We start from the raw sequence: 18,186 nt of genomic DNA on the forward strand, positions 1-18,186 counted from the left end.
CACCGCCGTGGCTGAGATAATCAATTTTGATGATCTCAACCAATCTAATGCTTTCCCGTAGGAAAGCATTGGGAGGCAATTGTGCATGCGAGGCATTCAATCAATGCATTTCTTTAAAGGAAAGTTCAGTGTCTCTGTGCAGAGCGTGGGGATGCTGTATGCCAATGACAAAGGAAGCACCTCTAGTAGCCTTCTAAGGAGTGGACACTGGAGGTGTCCCTAGGTGGTAATGTAAACACTACAATTTACAGTGTTAGAGGGACACTATAGTCACCAGAACAACTACAGCTTATTGAATTTGTTCTGGTGAGTAGAATCATTACCTTACATTACAGCCTAGTGATAACTTCACTGTCCACGCCTCAGATGGCTGCTAGAGATCCTTCCTGGGTCATGGCTGCCTAAAATGCATCCAAACATTCAGTATCTCCTCCCTCTGCATGCTGACTATGAACTTTCCTCATAGAGATTCATTGATTTAATTAATCTCTATGAGGAGATGCTGATTGGCCAGGGCTGTGTTTGAATCATGCTGGCTCTGCCCCTGATCTGCCTCTTTCACAGTCTCAGCCAATCCTATGAGGAAGCACTGTGATTGGATCAGGCTATCACTTCTGATGATGTCAGCAGACTGCTTTTTTTTATAGGCAAACAACATTCAGATTTACAGCTTCAGGCTTGAATACAGTAAGATGTTGCTATATTTATGGAGGCATGAGGGGCCCAGAAGGGCTAGATGGTGGTTTTAACACTATAGGGTCAGGAATACATGTTTGTGTTCCTGACCCTATAGTGATCCTTTAAGTCTGAAGGAACATGCTATAGACACCAGAACAATGACATTGAACTGTACTGGTTCTGGTAACTATTGTGTCCCTTTAAGTCTAATTGACCATCTTTCTATTAAAAAAAACACTAGTTTAATAATTGCATTTTACCATACAGTGACGTTTTTACAGTTTATGACTTTAGCTAGGACATTTTCTGTATGTGTGGAGCAGTAACCTTAATTATCATATTAATTAGTCAAGTTGAAGACTGAAAAGAGGGAAGATTAAATGTCAAATGCTTTTATTTCAAATCAGAAAATTAACATACATCACCATTTGAGAAATAACAAACAGTATCTATCTCGTACTCAGCTGAGAAGGTCACTAACATACATATTTTAATGACAATGAACTAATGAACCTTCCATTTCGTTAACATTGAACAGCGTGATACAATATTTTTCAAGTTATTAAATACCATTATGGTAAAGAGAAAATAATAAGGTTGTCAGGTCATTATTTTATCCCAGAACACTTGCAAATCCTGCATTCTCTTGAAAGTACTGCCCGAATGTATGCAGAATTCAAAGGTTCTTGCTGTAAAATAAGTGGATTCGTCATGCCGTTTATTTGGCACCTGAAGTACGACTAGTAATTGTATTCTCATTCTAAAGAAAAGGAATGAGTCCGGCTCAATAGAATGTATAATTCTTAAGAGACTCGTGAAAAAGAAAAAAACATTTAAAATACAGCAACTCTGTGAAAGAATCAAAGTGAATGAATCATTATGACCTGGTTTCGATGAGAAAGGATAAAGGCTGAATGCAAAATTAGAAATTAAATGGAAATTTTATAAGAACTGAAAAACCTAATGAACGATAATACGTGTCTATGTTTCTATGTTTCTAATAATATTTGTAGATGATTCTTCAGGAAAACCTAACAAATGTAAATTATGCTCATTTGCACAATTATAATGAATTTATTTGTTAATCCTTTAAAGAAATATTGGGGAGGGGGGATTCATCTTTCCATACACAGATTATACAATATCCCTTATCTGAGTTATTTGAAAGTTTTGTAAGCATACGCAAACCAAAGAAACCAACTTATGGTAAAAATCTCCACCACAAATTAGGTACGAATGTCCAATGATCCCCTAAAACAAGACTGAGTAAATAAAGGTTAGGTGTGGATTTGAAGTTTCTATACAGGAAAAAGAAATGCTGTCAGAGGTCAATAGTAGCTTTAATGGCGGTAAGTGGGAGATTTGAAAGACTTCCCTGAGGAAGTCTAATTGTCGAAAAGTTAGAGGAGTACGTTTGGGAGATTCGTACTACCGACTGGGTGGAGCATTCTACACTTAAAATATTTTGTAAGTTATGTGTGTTGTTTTTATAAAATCCTGCAAATTGAGACAGGACTTTGCCACAATTCCTCTGGAACTATTTTGGGCTTACACCTCGTGGCCAGCTGATCAAAACGTCCCCTCGATGGTGATTCCAAACTACCAAACCGATCGGAGTGATTTTTGGATATGATAGTCCCTCAGATCAGGGCTATCTGGGGATGTGACTCTCAAGGGGTTTCCCTGGATTTTGGGGGTACTTTTGGGGTGTTGTGAAATTGTTATATTTGTCTGTACCTGGAGATAATTGAGTTTGTACAGTTCCTGACTCAATTATCTCTCAGGCACAGGGGAGGAGTTTACTGTATGTATAAATTCTGAAGCTTTGCCTACATTAAACAGATCTACTCCCAGCATTCAGTCTTGACTAATGTGTGTGGGGGGGAGGACGTGATACCAGCGATATTTATTCTCAAGAGCTACAAAATTGGGGTAAAGGGAATCCGTGGTGGCGATATATATTTAACTTTAATTTTAGGGGTGTGTGGGAGTGTGGCCAGGGGAGGACCTGTTCTGAATCATTTGAAGAGACTTGCCAGTAATGATTTATGCAACTAAAATTTTACTTAGAACAAGAACAATGCATCTTATTTACACAGACTGATTTTTAAACACATTTAATGTAGTTTAAAGACACATTGCTGGGAGTATCATTACTGTGGTGCTGTTATACACTCAGACACATCAACAAATGAAGCAACTAGAAAAGAGGAACATTAGTATAGGAACGTAGGATAGAGGCATTTGGGCCCCAAACTAGGGACTCTCCCTCCTAAATAGGGACTCTTGGGAGGTATGTAGCTAATTTGTTTTACCTTACACTCAAAATTGTCTGTTCCTTTATAATTTACTCAAATTACTGGTTTCATTTATGGTTCATTAAGTAACAGGATCCAGGCTCTAAATGTCCCTGGTAAAATAGTAATTTTATCAAAACAGAGCAGCAAAATGTGAACTCAGTAGTCATAAGAAAACAGGTATAAACTGTAATCCGTTCTATATCTATATACACTGGTTACAGCTTTACCTACTGTCACGATGAATTATGTTTTTCTATGCTGATAAATTTCATGGCATCCCATTAATAACGTATTAAACAGAGGAGCTTCCAAAAAATACCTACATTCACTATAATCTGTCAATACATTGCAAAATATTAGTACATTTTTGGAGCTATTATGAACCAGGTTGAAAATATGATTCAATTCATTAGCATAAATGATTAAGTGTATGTCGTCTCTGCATTTTGCAGTTTTGCTTATATTATGGTAATTAGCAATTATTTTAATTAATATTTCAAGATCCAAGAGTTAGTCAAATCCCTTTATTTCTAAACGTACCTAATGACGTCTTAGTCTTTTAGGAGTAACATTGAATTGTGTATTTTTTTTTCTCAATATATTTATATTTGTGTATTTAATATCTGGCTTGAGTTCTTTTAGTGTTTATTGTGGGTGTTGTATTTAGCTGAGCTGTCACTTAGCAACCAAGGACACTGTTTATTTCTTGAGCCTGTCTTTGGAACTAAATGAGGATTGATACAATCAGATCATCCTTGAGGCAATACAAAAGGAACTGTCACAAAAAAACATGCAAGTCAAGTAACAAGCATTTTTCCCGTAGCCAGGATCCTGCGGGTGATGTCCAGAGTCAAATAAAAGAAAAAAAACAATTAAACACGCCACAGTACAATTTCTCTCCATCCAATCAAAAAGCATGTCAGTTTTTTTTTTTTTTTTTATAAAATGCTAGCATTATTATCTTATAGTATAAGAAATTGAACTCACAAATAAGATATCCAAGCATTCACCGCACTTTAAACAGTGAATATGTTAATGAATTATCCATTACATTTATTGTAATTATTATTCCAGATTACCTCTGTGTTATTTCCCCTGGGCTTTCTGATGCTAACAAATTAATTTTGTATTGGATTTTAATTTATATTTTAAAGCGTCAAATTCCTACATGTCAATATAAAGTGGACAGTAGCGTGGACAGACTGATGTCGTTCTTCATCCTTGGTCTCATAGCACTGCAACTTATCGCTTAATAATGCTGTTCGATTAATGTCAGGTTTGCATATACCAAATTGGACATAAAATTGCCTAGTTTTGTAACAGTTTACGTATTAATTCATGCAAAAACATAGTGTGTAACAGAACAGTACATTGCATGTATTTCTTATAACACTTGCATTAGATATTGAAGAGACAAAATATAAAAAACTAAATATAAAAAAACGATACCAGACAATTTACCAATCAGATGGAGTATAGACGAGCTCACAACCCCAATGTTTTTGCTGTTTGCTTTTGTCGAGCCTGCCTTTACCTCCAACATTTTAACAGGTTTTATATGTTTACCTTCGTGACACCAAAATACACACTGGTGGCAGCCCTTATTTACAACCTGACTATGGCCTCAATTTTAATATTTTTGGATAAACTTTTAAAATTATTTAATATTTTAAAAATATTGTAATATTTTGATATATTTTGCTAAAGTTTTTTATATGATATATTTTTTGCTAACTTAATATTTGGAAAAAAAAATCAGTTTAAAAGTTTAGACAAAAATATGAAATCATTTGAAAGGGTTATCCAAACTTATTAAATAAAGGCCTTTTTTTTTTTTTTTTATTATGTCTTGATTATATTTTTATTTAAAGTATGATTGGAAAAATTGAAGTTTACTAGGTTTTATGCTTACAAATAGATTTAATATAAAAAAACAGAAAGTAGGAAGCAATGGGTATTTGACTTGAGGTTTAGGTTTAATACCTTATTATTACTGAAGCTATTTGGTAGTAGCAGTGAATATAAGATATTTAATTTTGTACATGAATAGGTGTATATGATTATTAGAATGTATTGGAATATGCTAAGCCTACTTTCTGTATATGCATATAGATATATTTTAACAAAAGATGTGATAAAACTGAAAAACTATTGTAATGGCATATTGATTTCTGAAATCATTTAAAAATTCAATGAAAAATATATATTGAAAAAATAAATAAATAGAGGCCTATGTTTCCCTAACTGCAGAGCCCCATCTAAACTTGTTTCATTGAATTGGAACATATATAGCATATTCATATTCGTACCCTCTTGGGATCGCGGCTTAGTGTATATAGTAGTATACATGTTACTTATGTTGTGAGATTTTCTTTAGTACTCCATTCAGTATGTTGGACAAGAACATAACATGACAACGACAATAAGGTTTTATAACAGAATGTGGGCCTGTTGCAGTGGCAGCGATAAGTTATTTTTTTTCCCCTTGTTTCCAGGATTTCACGTTTTGTTGAGATACCATGTATGCTAAGACCACAAAAAAAAAAAAAAAAAATTATATTTTATTTATTTCTTCCGGATGAGATTTTACAACTCTGCAGAACATATTAAAGGAGCACTATAGAGTTAGAAATGCAAATATGTATTCCCAGCCTTATAGTGCTCTGCTAACTATTTAGACATTCACCCTCTACCCACTTACAATGATGTGTAACAAATAAATAGACAACTTACATGGCCCTCGCCGCACTGGTCTCCATGCTGCCACCAGCCTCCCTGGGTTAGATTTTCAAGACTGATAATGTCAGCCAATCCAAGGTTTCTCTATATGGAATCATTGGGGTGCGAGTACACATGCACTGCAAATCACAATATTGCACCGATCACATGCTCTCTGTGAGCAGCATTTGATTGAGAACAAACTCTGACTCTGTTCTCACAGGAAGGTGACTGTAGTGTTTGACAAGAAGACAGCCAGTCGAGGTGTGTTAAACCCTGCAAGAAAAATACTGCTGGTTCTACAAAGTAACAATGTTTTACGCTGCAGGGTTAAGATGGCAGGGGTAAAGTGGTCTGGATGAATTGTAGTGAAATAGACAGTGTGCCATCAAGGTTGGAACATTTGATTATGTCATATATGTTGTAGCAGCACATTAAACAAAATCCATAATAGGAGTACTCCATGCACCAGATCACTGCATCTCAATGTATATATTTTAGTGCAAATACTCTGTCCACACACTCTAAAAAATACGAACATCGCCCTCTGTGAGAAATTACAATGTTAACATTTGTCAGTCCAAATTACCAGTTGCAGCTCTCAAGTCAATAGAGGCGCTACCTCATTGAAGACTTAGTAAGGATCGAAAGCCTTCACGTCCAGCATTTCCGAAGGCTACTAATGCTTCACTTAGAGAGTCATTGGATTTAAATTATTCTATATGAGAAACATCTGACTGGTGAAGCGTGACAACTGTTGCACATGCGCCATAGGGCTCAAGAAACATTGGACTTATCAGTAATAATGATCATAGAAGAAAAGGAAATACTGCCATGGTAACACTGGATAAAGGGGATAAAGGAAGAGTTTAACTGTTTTTTTTTTTCTTGTCTCTTAACAGTGGGGGGGGGGGGGGGGCAAACAATCTAATGGGGGTAGAAAGTGCTAACATTATAAATAAATATATTTTTAAAGTTAGAGTGTTCTTTTAATGTAGTAAGAAGGTGCAATCTGGTTGCTTTAGACCTGTCATCTAATATAAATAAAATCTCTCCTGTGTAAGAGTAAATAAACAATGATTTCAAATAAAGCTGCAATAGCAAGATTGATAAAAAAAATAAAAAAAAAATAAAAAATCAGATATTTGGAAGTTTATTTCAAGCTCACAGCAGCTTCCTGCTTAGTGAATAATTACTAGGTATCATATTAAAAAGGCAAAAAAAATCAATAAACCATTGAGTGTTCTGAGTTCACTCTTAGCCAGATCAGTTTTCAATAAAAATAACTATTGTCAGCTATCAATCATTCTTACAATAACCAGTAAATCCCTAATGCAACTGCCTTTAATATTAAAAATACAGAATGAAGTTCAGATATCTAACTATTGTAGATTGTAGATTGACCCAAGGATAAATCTGACTGCCATTCTGGGGTCAAGAAGGATTTTTTTTCCTAGCTTGTTGCAAAATTGGAAGTGCTTCAAACTGTTTTTTTTTGCCTTCATTTGGATCAACAGCAAAAAACAAATGTGAGGAAGGCTGAACTTGATGGACGCAAGTCTCTTTTCAGTTATGTAACTATATAACTATATAGATAGGTTCCTGTTTTTACAATTTTACCAAAAAAAAAAATGTTCTGTGTTTAAGTCACATATCTCATATGTGAGTGGAACGATCATGTATAGGAGAAAATGTAAAAATGTAAAAATAATAACAATCATATGTAGGAAAAAATTTAAAATGTAAAGATGATGTATGAAAGGTAAAGGGTTCATATGCCCATTTAACCAATATATATGGAAATACCGGCATTCAATAGTACCCTTCATAAACAATAGTACCCTTATAAAGGGTACTATTGAATGCCGGTATTTCCATACATATTGGTTAAATGGGCATATGAACCCTTTACCTTTCATACATCATCTTTACATTTTAAATGTTTTCCTATATATGATAGTTATTATTTTTAAATTTTTATATTTTCTCCTATATATGATCGTTCCACTCACATATGAGATATGCACACAATACGTCCGATCATATAATATACACCACTCATTGGCAAATGTATCCACCGAAACAAACTCCCCAAAGAGGTGGAGTCTTTAGGGGTGGTTTGTTTCCCGGCTCTCAGCGCTAGGCAAGGTCCGCCCCATTTACGCCCAGGGGGTGGACCAAGGGAAGTTTGACAGCCACACACTCTGCTTTAATTTTTGGCGTGAATGAGACCGGCGCACTCGCGTTCGGATTGGCTAACTGACTTGTACCGCTGGGTATATAATATGGCTTAGTCCAGTACCTATTTACCTTTGACAAAGGCGCTTTAGCAGCGCCGAAACGTGGGTACCTATGCTTTTTTGTTTTTATTCACAGCATGATTTGATGTGATCACTGGGTTGGGGAGAGGGACACCACTAGCGATCTAGCCTATGTCAGACCCAGTTGTTAGGCATTTTCGATGTGAGCAGATTGATATAAGTGTAGAATCTCTTTCCACAGCATTTCTAGGTAGCTCTTTTTCACTGAAGAGGATACTTTGTTCACAAATAGATTTCTCAGTTTTGAGTTGCTACATATTATATAGATCTCATTTAAGGATACTTTCTATTTGACGTTTTCCTTAGGGTCTTGCTACTTATTTTACAGACAAGTATTCAGTGACAGCAACTATTTTTTAACTATCTCCTGTAAGAGGTTTTTGACACTCAAACCCTAAGTGGAGCTTATTCTTCACTCAAGATAGCCTTTGTTAAGGCTCTTTTCTTTGGAATCAAGATAGATTGTACAGTTATTCAGGATATTATAGTATTCTCTACCTCTACTATACCATAGCCTATCTGCAGACTTATAAATGCAGTTCAGTCTCCCCCTTGTGTTCATAGTTGTGATGGTGTATTATTAAGTTTTATTTATCATATTTTTTTCTCTGGGATCATTTTGATGCTCTCAATAAAGTGTTTTTAATGGTTTTGTATATATATAATACAACACCCACATAACTTCTCTCTTGGTTCTCCTAAAGCTTATTTAGCCAAGGATCACCATTCTTCAGTGCCATATTTAATATAAAAACCTAAAGGAACCCAAACTTGTATTCCTAATTCAATAGTGTTTTGGTGGCCATTTAGTTAACCAACCCCCACCTGTATAGAGTAAAGCAAATAGTTGACCTACCTTTTTTCCCTCACAGCGCCAGTGTCCATGCTGCCGCCATGCCTCCTTGACTAAGATCATCGAGATCAATGATCTCAGCCAATCCAATGCTCTCCCATTTTGAATAGTGCATATGTTCAGCAAAATACCACACTGTACCAACCAGTCTCTATGAGATCATCTGACTGAAACAGCAGAGTTCTACTCTGATATTTCCGTGGAAGCACATCTAGTGCCTGTTTGAGTGACAGCCACTAGAATCATCTAAACTCACTAATGAAAACATTGCAAAAAACTGCAGAACAACAATATTTCCATTTGCAGGGTTAAAACGTCATCATTGAGATGATGTTGTCTGGGTGCCTATAATGTCCCTTTGAGAAAGTTTCCTTTTTGTAATGTTTGGCTGCACGTCTAATTATGTATGGATGACTAAACATAAATTAAATTTATGTAACTCATATAAAGATTGTTCTCTCATTTGTATAAAGTTTTTCTTTATTTCCTATGTATGTTATCCTGTGGTGAGGTCCATTGAACGCACTGTGTGACATCATGCTCAAACTTGAAACAGCATGAATTAGACTCAATTAACTGCGGGATCATTTTTTTTATTGAAGTGCAAACAAAACACTATTTTTAAAGACATCAGCAACGGTGCTACCAGCTTTAAACAATCAATTTATTGTAATGAACACAGATATGTCAGAAATGAAATGAAATATCACTGCACATACAGCAAACAAATTTGAAGAGTAGACTGCATTTCCCCCTCCACCTCCTGCTGATGAGAAATTATGGTACAGATACATACAAAGTAATACATTTTTTATTTTGTCTAAATGCCTAATTTCTACAAGTAAAAAGGTGTTAACTATGCTGTAACATTGATGTATAACCTCCATTTAGGCCAATTATGTAACAGCACAAAATAGATTTCATGATTTTTAAGTAAAGCCCAAAACGTGGTTTACAATCCAAATGTGCTCAGCAGTGGTGGACGTTAGTACCTGTGGGGGGTAACCGTAGTAATTGAATTTTTGGAGGAAGCCATTAATCCCTGTAAACATTTGCTGTAGCTTGCTATCTGAAACAGCACAGGCCTTCTTGCGTGAAGAGCCCTTCCTGTAGTCTTTCAGTGTTCGGGAGCAATTAAATCGTAACGCACAACACTGGGGAGCCCCTTTAGTAAAAAGCTGACAATAAGGGTGAAACGTGGCAATATAACAGCTTGAAAGGGTTGTTTGAAATGTAGATAAAAATAAACCTAACCAGTCCAAATAAAAGTACACATCACAGTATACACAAAAAGCAGTTACGTCATAGTGCGAGATACCGAGATTTTCCTAAAACATGTCTGTGTTGAACGGGTAGCTCAATTACACCACAACACACTATATTGATAAAGGCTAAATCATTGTATGTAAAGCAAGAAAGTAAGTTCCAGGTATTGAACTGCTAGGATAGGAACAATATTGAGGAAGGGGAAGTCATGCATGGTTTTGGAAAAGGTTGAACCGGGATAGTCCATGCTAATGTTCTAGTCCAAAACAATAATGATAACAACGATGAAATCTTCTCCACTATTTTCTCAAAGCTTAACGTGAAGATTTCAACATGGTGAAACCCAGGAAATTAGGATTTGTTTACCTGAAAAAAATCGTTAACATAGCTTATACAACAAATACTATGTACCACTTCTCATCCTTCTAGATTTTTCTGGTTTATTTGCACAGTTGGCCACCCACCACCATTATTCAGATTCATTTTGTATCTGTGACACTGCACCTCCGTGTTCAAAATGTATGCTTATGCTGTTGTCTCCTCAATTGCCCAGCTTCCCTCCACTAGCTCTCCATATGAGGTAACCTCAAGATTTCTAGATTCAGTTGTTAATGTTACATTTGCTTTCACTATCCTAGCCATTCCTCACATTCTATCACTCACTATAAAATTGTAACTATGTTTTAGTGTTACTGTTGGTAACACTAAAAACAAAAAGCTGTCCCATAGAATTTTTATTTTTTTTGTAAATCTTTATTTTTGCGTGCATTGATAAAAGCACATAAAGCATGACATAAGTAGTACGTCCAACATACAAGATAAGGGTAAATACAAGTTGATTAAAATGCACATTTTTTTTAAAGAAACTCAGCAAAAGTTTAAACGAAGGCCATTGCTAGGAATAATTCAGGACAATCATAGTGGTGCTATCCATGTCCTGATTAGAGGTACCACCAGAATAACTGAGTATTAACGTACACTGATACTAGGCCTGCTACTCGAACTTATTACATGTGGCATAGTGTGGCGAAACTAACCTCGCCACTGGGTTATGGAGAAGCCTGATTGCCAGCCTCCTGCCTCATGACTATGGCCCCTCTCATCAGCCCATGCTAAACTTAAACCCCATGGCGATTTGACTGTGTTTGTGGGGTCGGAGCGCTGTTTGGATATATTGATCCAAGCCATCTGGGGATAGGTTGAATGTGGGGATTCTGTTCAGTATGATAGGAATTATGTATTTTTGTGTATTTTTGCTGTTGTGAATAGAGATATTTTCTGTACCTGGAGATAGTTGGCTTACCACACCCAGTTAAGCCAATTATCTCCAGGATAGAGGACTCTGTGGAACTGGTTTGGGCTGGAAAAGCCATGCTTCAGTGGTCACAAAGGACTTTTAACCTAACTTTTAAACCACTGGAGAGAATTGTCTGATTTTTGAGTATGTTTGTAGTTGGAGTATGCTGAAAATGTTTTAATGCTGAAAAAGTTTTATGTGAATGTGATGTATATTTTTAAAGTTATGAATATTGTGTAAAACTGTGTATTTTCCTGCCTGTGATAATTATGTTAGCCCATTGTGTTCAGTAATTATATCACAGGGACAGGGGAGGATTTTGCTGGAATGAATGGGAGTGTTCATTGTATATTAAAACGTATATCACGTGTTTGATTGGATGTTCCACAAAACCCTGTGGGTGGTACTAATGTGTAAGAATGGGTATCCTGTTTTGACCCTCAACACAGAGCCTTGTCTCGTTCTTGGGGGGGATTTATTGTATGCTGTTCCAGTTCGACTGCTAGGAGTGTAAACCTTTCGTATGGTTTTTCCTATTCGACTGTTTGGAGCATTCACATGGTTCCGGTTCAGCTGTTTACAGCATTCATATGGTTTCCTGTTTGGCGGATTGGTGTCTTTGGTAGCTGCCTGTATATCTGGAAGGGGAATATCTGCTAAACAGCTTTTAACCCCTTTTATGCCTGGGGGTGCCGTTACACATAGAAACAAGTAAAACTAAACAAAACAAATTAACAGTATCGCGGCTGGTGTTATGAGCTAGGCATGCCACTGTAAGCTGTCATATATGGAAGAATAAGATTTCAGCCTATACCTAGGCAGTGAAAACAGGCTAGGCAGGAGGGCAAGACCAAACCAGAGTAGTACAAGCTAGGGAATTCGGCACATCTGCACCCCAACCTAAAGTAAGTTGTAGGAGAAACAAGCAATGTCCACTATCCCCGCCATCCCACCTGCGTGAGGCAGCATCCATAGCGGAGTCCCTTGCCATGGTGTGGGCTGCATTCCAGGACGTCTCCAGATGCAGCTACCTGCCCAGGAAGGTGATGCACGTTCAGGGAGCAGGTTCGTGGGGGTCTAGCAGAGTCTGGTGGAGTCTGTTCGGTAGCAGATAAGTGGGTCCATTGTCCCCTCACCTCCAGCCTGCTACAGAAGCATTGACAGAGCTCCTCAGAGTCCATCAGAAAGACCCTCTCCCTCCTCTGATGCGTCTCAACTGTCGATAGCTGCAAAGAGATAGGAGTTGCCGCCATCTTGAGTGGTTCAGAGCCAGTTAATCAGGCTCAGTGTGCCTGTAGGCAGCAACAGGTCCTGTGGATAAATATGCTGGTAGGGACCGAGAAAACCCCCACCGGTCCAAAGGGAGGGGGGCGGGAAGAACAGAATCAGCCAGATGCATCTCTGATGTGCCGGTGCATAGTGATTAGCAAGGAAGCAAGGTGTCGGCCGTCCACCTCACCCCTCACTCGAGTAGGCCTCAAGTTCCAATGTCCCGAAACACTGACCTGGGCTTCAGGATTCCTGGATTTGTACTTGGCAGCAGTTGTTCAGGTAAGGATTTTCAACTGTCAGACAGCAATCTCTGTGAATAATCAGCTCCCCAAGTCGAAGCCCTCAGGAGCTGTTCAGACATGCGACTTGTTAGCATGGCAGTCAGGCCCCGCCCCCCTCTCCTGTAGAAATTTGTGTTACCTCATCTCCTTTTTAGGTCTTTCCTTTTATTGTCTATACACTCTACTTTCCATCATGAACACCTCTGCAACACTAATTTATTTTAGTAATCATTTATCATTTAGTCTCCAGTCTTTCCAAAAGTTCAGAATAAAAGTTAAAGATAACACTGCAACCTTTTATATCTCAGCTTTTATTTTCCAGATTTTCTCCTATCTTCCACTTAGTTCTCACAAAGATTTGCGCCTCTTTCTTCTCTTAGTACTCCTTCACTCTTCTCCAGTCTTGTTCCTTTCTTCTAGAATTATTTACCTTGTAATGCCAGATTGTCAGATTTAATACATTAAAAAATTATTTACAAATTCATCTATTTGAAGAAACCCAACACATTCTTTCTAACCTTCCAAACCTAAAATTACCAAGTCCTTCATGTGACCCTACCTTAGCCATCACATTCTATCAGGAACTGTCCCCCCAAAATCTGACTTTCATCTTCACCTTACCTTCTGTCTTCAACTCCACCTCGTGCTAGATTATGGACTCAGAAGAGCAGCCCATCTTTCCTGCTGTACTATTTAGAAACTATAGATAGGTTGTGTTAAACTTTATGTATTGTTTGTTAAATAGTAAAGGGACACTGTAAGCACTGTAATTATTTAATTTAATTGAATTGGTCATAGTGTGTGGAGTCCCCTTCCATTGTCCCTCCATTTAGTGTTAAACCATTTTTTTAGCAGTTTACCAATAAATGGGTGTCCTTTGCCACCCAGAGCCTTGTCTTTACTGGAGGTACGGTTAAGGCAGAGATTGCAAACTTCCTTCTAGCCAAGCCAATTCATGCCAGCAATGGCAGGTGTGATAGGCTGGCCCTCTAAGCCAATAACAACAATCTATTTCTGCTCAGCCCAATGCTTCCTCATTAGGCCAAGCAGCACGGAGATGATTGTCTGTTGGGGACTCTTGTTTAACATTAGAATATTTGAAATGGTTTAATGCTGAAGGCAAGGGATTGATCAGAGAACTCCAGACACTATAACCACTTAATAAGATACAGCAGTTACTGTGCCCCTTTAACTTATCTGTGTTCTAGTTCTATTGAACAGCGCTGCAGACTTTTATGATGATCTCAAAATAATAACTTCACAAAATTAGTGGATTATTAATTTAGTGACATGCACTATGTTGTTATGAATTAATCGTATAATAAATCATTGAGCTCTAGTAAATGCCATTTGATCTAAAGTTATGTTGGGATTTTAGAAACTGAATGGGAAATCTAACTGAAGGCTCAATATTTGTAACTGACTTGAGCAGAGTTCCTTTCAAGTGATTGCTTCGAGCTATGAGCAGCGATGAACTGAATAAATTTGAGGTTGCTAGGTTATATCAACTTTTATCACATTTTTTTTAAATAAGCAGATGCAGAAATATATAAAGTTATTCAGAAAAATATCCAGATCATATTGGGTCATAACAAAAATAATCAGTGGAATTTGTTGCTGATTAGTATCATTTTGTTTGGACAGTCTTTATATATTGGATATAAAACGTATGACCAAGTAGAGAAAAAAACTATCAGAGTCAATATAATATGGAGAAATATAACATTTTATTTTTGTTCTTCTAATATTATTATACTCAGTGGTGTATCTTGGTTTTGTGCTGCCCTAGGCAGGACAAAACTCAGACCCCCCCCCCCCCCCGCGCGCGCGCGCCACCCCCACCCAACCCTTCCCCCCTGCCCCGCCTTCTAAATACACACACATTCACTGACAGATACGCATACACTAGCTAACAGACACACACAGTCAGACACACACACACACTAACAAACACACACAGTCGGACACACACACTAACAAACACACACAGTCGGACACACACACACTAACAGACACACACAGTGAGACACACACACTAACAAACACACACAGTGAGACACAAACACTAACAAACACACACAGTCGGACACACACACTAACAAACACACACAGTCGGACACACACACACTAACAAACACACACAGTTGGACACACACACTAACAAACACACACAGTCGGACACACACACACTAACAGACACACACAGTGAGACACACACACTAACAAACACACACAGTCTGACACACACACTAACAAACACACACAGTCGGACACACACACACACTAACAGACACACACAGTGAGACACACACACTAACAAACACATACAGTGTTACTACCCCCCCCCAGCCTCCTTACCTTTGGGAATGCTGGGGGTGGGGGGTTCTCCCATTCCCTGGTGGTCCAGTGGCTGCAGGACGGCACTGGCGGGCAGGCTGGGCGGCTGGCGAGGGAGCTCTTCCCCTGAGCTCTCTGCTCAGCTCCCTCGCGCGCCGCCCGCAGAGTGAGGCTGGGAGGCGGAGCCGGAATATGACGTCATATTCCGGCTCCCAGTCTCACTCTGCGGGCGGCGCGCGAGGGAGCTGAGCAGAGAGCTCAGGGGAAGAGCTCCCTCGCCGGCCGCCCAGGAACCAGCAACCAGCCCAGCATGTCTGTTAGCCACAAGGCTTGCCTTGGGCATTTGGGGGCGGCGTTTTTTGCCGCCCCCTGGAAAATGCCGCCCAAGGCAAATGCCTTGTTTGCCTCGCGGCTAATACGCCCCTGATTATACTGTTGGGACATGTCTAGAATTAAGAGATAAACAACAACTATTAAAACAACTAAATTGAACTACACTGAACAAAATTATAAATGCAACACTTTTGTTTTTTCCCCATTTTCTATGAGGTGAACTCAAAGATCTAAGACTTTTTTTATGTACACAAAAGGCCTATTTCTCTCAAGTATTGTTCGCAAATCTGTCTAAATCTGTGTTAGTAAGCACTTCTCCTTTTCCTCACAGGTGTGGCATATCAAGATGCTGATTAGACAGCATGATTATTGCAAAGGTATGCCTTAGGTTGGCCACAATAAAAGCCCACTCTAAAATGTGCAGTTTTATTCCACAGTACAATGCCACAGATGTTGCAAGTTCTGAGGGAGCGTGAAATTGGCATGCTGACTGCAGGAATGTCCACCAGAGCTGTTGTCCGTGAATTGAATGTTCATTTCTCTACTATAGGCCGTCTCCAAAGGTGTTTCTGAGAATTTGGCAGTAGATCCAACCGGCCTCACAACCACAGACCACGTGTAACCACACCAGCCCAGGACCTCCACATCCAGCATCTCCACCTCCAAGATCGTCTGAGACCAGCCACCCAGACAGCTGCTGCAACAATCAGTTTGCATAACCAAAGAATTTCTGCACAAACTGTCAGAAACCGTCTCAGGGAAGCTTATATGCATGCTAGTCATCCTCATCAGGGTCTCGACCGGACTGTAGTTCGTCGTCATAACCGACTTGAGTGGGTAAATACATTTGATGGCGTCTGGCACTTTGGAGCGGTGTTCTTTTCACGGATGAATCCCGATTTTCACTGTCCAGGGCAGATGGCAGACAGCGTGTATGGTGTCATGTGGGTGAGCTGTTTGCTGATGTCAACGTTGTGGATCAAGTGGCCCATGGTGGCGGTGGGGTTATGGTATGGGCAGGCGTATGTTATGGTCAATGAACACAGGTGCCTTTTATTGATGGTATTTTGAATGCACAGAGATACCGTGACAAGATCCTGAGGCCCATTGTTGTGCCATTCATCCACGACCATCCCCTCATGTTGCAGCATGATAATGCATGGCCCCATGGATCTGTACACAATTCCTGGAAGCTGAAAACATCCCAGTTCTTGCATGACCAGCATACTCACCGGACATGTCACCCATTTAGTATCACTAAAACACAAATAAAAAATACAACATAGCGTAATATTGTTGCAGCCTTATTGATTGCCCAATGGTTCAAGTTTACACTCACAGATTTGTTGTATATAATGAGCCTTCAGGTTGCCACCCCTGTGGATAGGGGTGTATATCCTGCTGTCTGTAGTAACGCCAATCTGGAGACCAAGAAGTTCACACTCTCCCAATGGTTGGATGTAGAAAACGGTTCATTTATTGGCATATAGTAAAATCAATAAATTAAAAATGGTCCTATGCGTTTCGTTCCCTTTAGGAAACTTCCTCAGGGACCAACATTAAAATACATACAATTTAATACACTACAAAATAATAACCTGAATTACCTCCATAAGTGATCTCAGCTGTTCCAATTACCGATCCGTTTTTCCGCGGCAACTTTCATGCATCCCTCAATAGTGACACGCTTCCTGTATGGATGGATGTCTTCTTTCTATGACGCACTTCCGTGCATTCCACCTGTTCTTTGAATTAAATATGGCCGTGCGTTCCATTTTATTCCGTAATTAAAAGTTATTTTATTGCCATCTGGTGGTCGCCAGAAGTAATGCACTAGTTTTTTACACTTCATGCATATTTGTCACTGATTCCATTACATGCAAGGAAAAAAATGCCAGAGTTGATTTAACAGTTCTATCATGAGACTATACATTTAAACTTCATTCCCAGTATATTCACCAGCAAGCAATTGTCCAATTTGGCTGTTGTACGCCCATTTTAATGTATAAAATAAATAATTTTCATTCTATACTTCCCATTTCTATATTTCTTTTCAAAGTTGCCACGGAAAAACGGATCGGTAATTGGAACAGCTGAGATGACTTATGGAGGTAATTCACTGACGGACGAGGAGTCCAATTGAAGAGGAATATGAGAGCATGCCCACCACACCACCGATGGACTCCCACCATTCATTGTATTTAAGGGAAGGGAAGGGAGGGAAGCAATAGGCTTATGGATACACTTTTTAGTATTTTGTAGTGTATTAAATTGTATGTATTTTAATTTTGGGAACGAAACGCGTAGGACCATTTTTAATTTATTGATTTTACTATATGCCACTAAAATAACCGTTTTCTACATCCAACCATTGGGAAAGTGTGAACTTCTTGGTCTCCAGATTGGCGTTACTACAAACAGCAGGATATACCCCCCTATCCACAGGGGTGGCAACCTGAAGGCTCATTATTTACAACAAATCTGTGAGTGTAACCTTGAACCATTGGGCAATCAATAAGGCTGCAACAAT

The sequence above is a fragment of the Pelobates fuscus genome, chromosome 4, assembly GCF_036172605.1.
Source record: "Pelobates fuscus isolate aPelFus1 chromosome 4, aPelFus1.pri, whole genome shotgun sequence".
Lineage (NCBI taxonomy): Eukaryota > Metazoa > Chordata > Amphibia > Anura > Pelobatidae > Pelobates > Pelobates fuscus.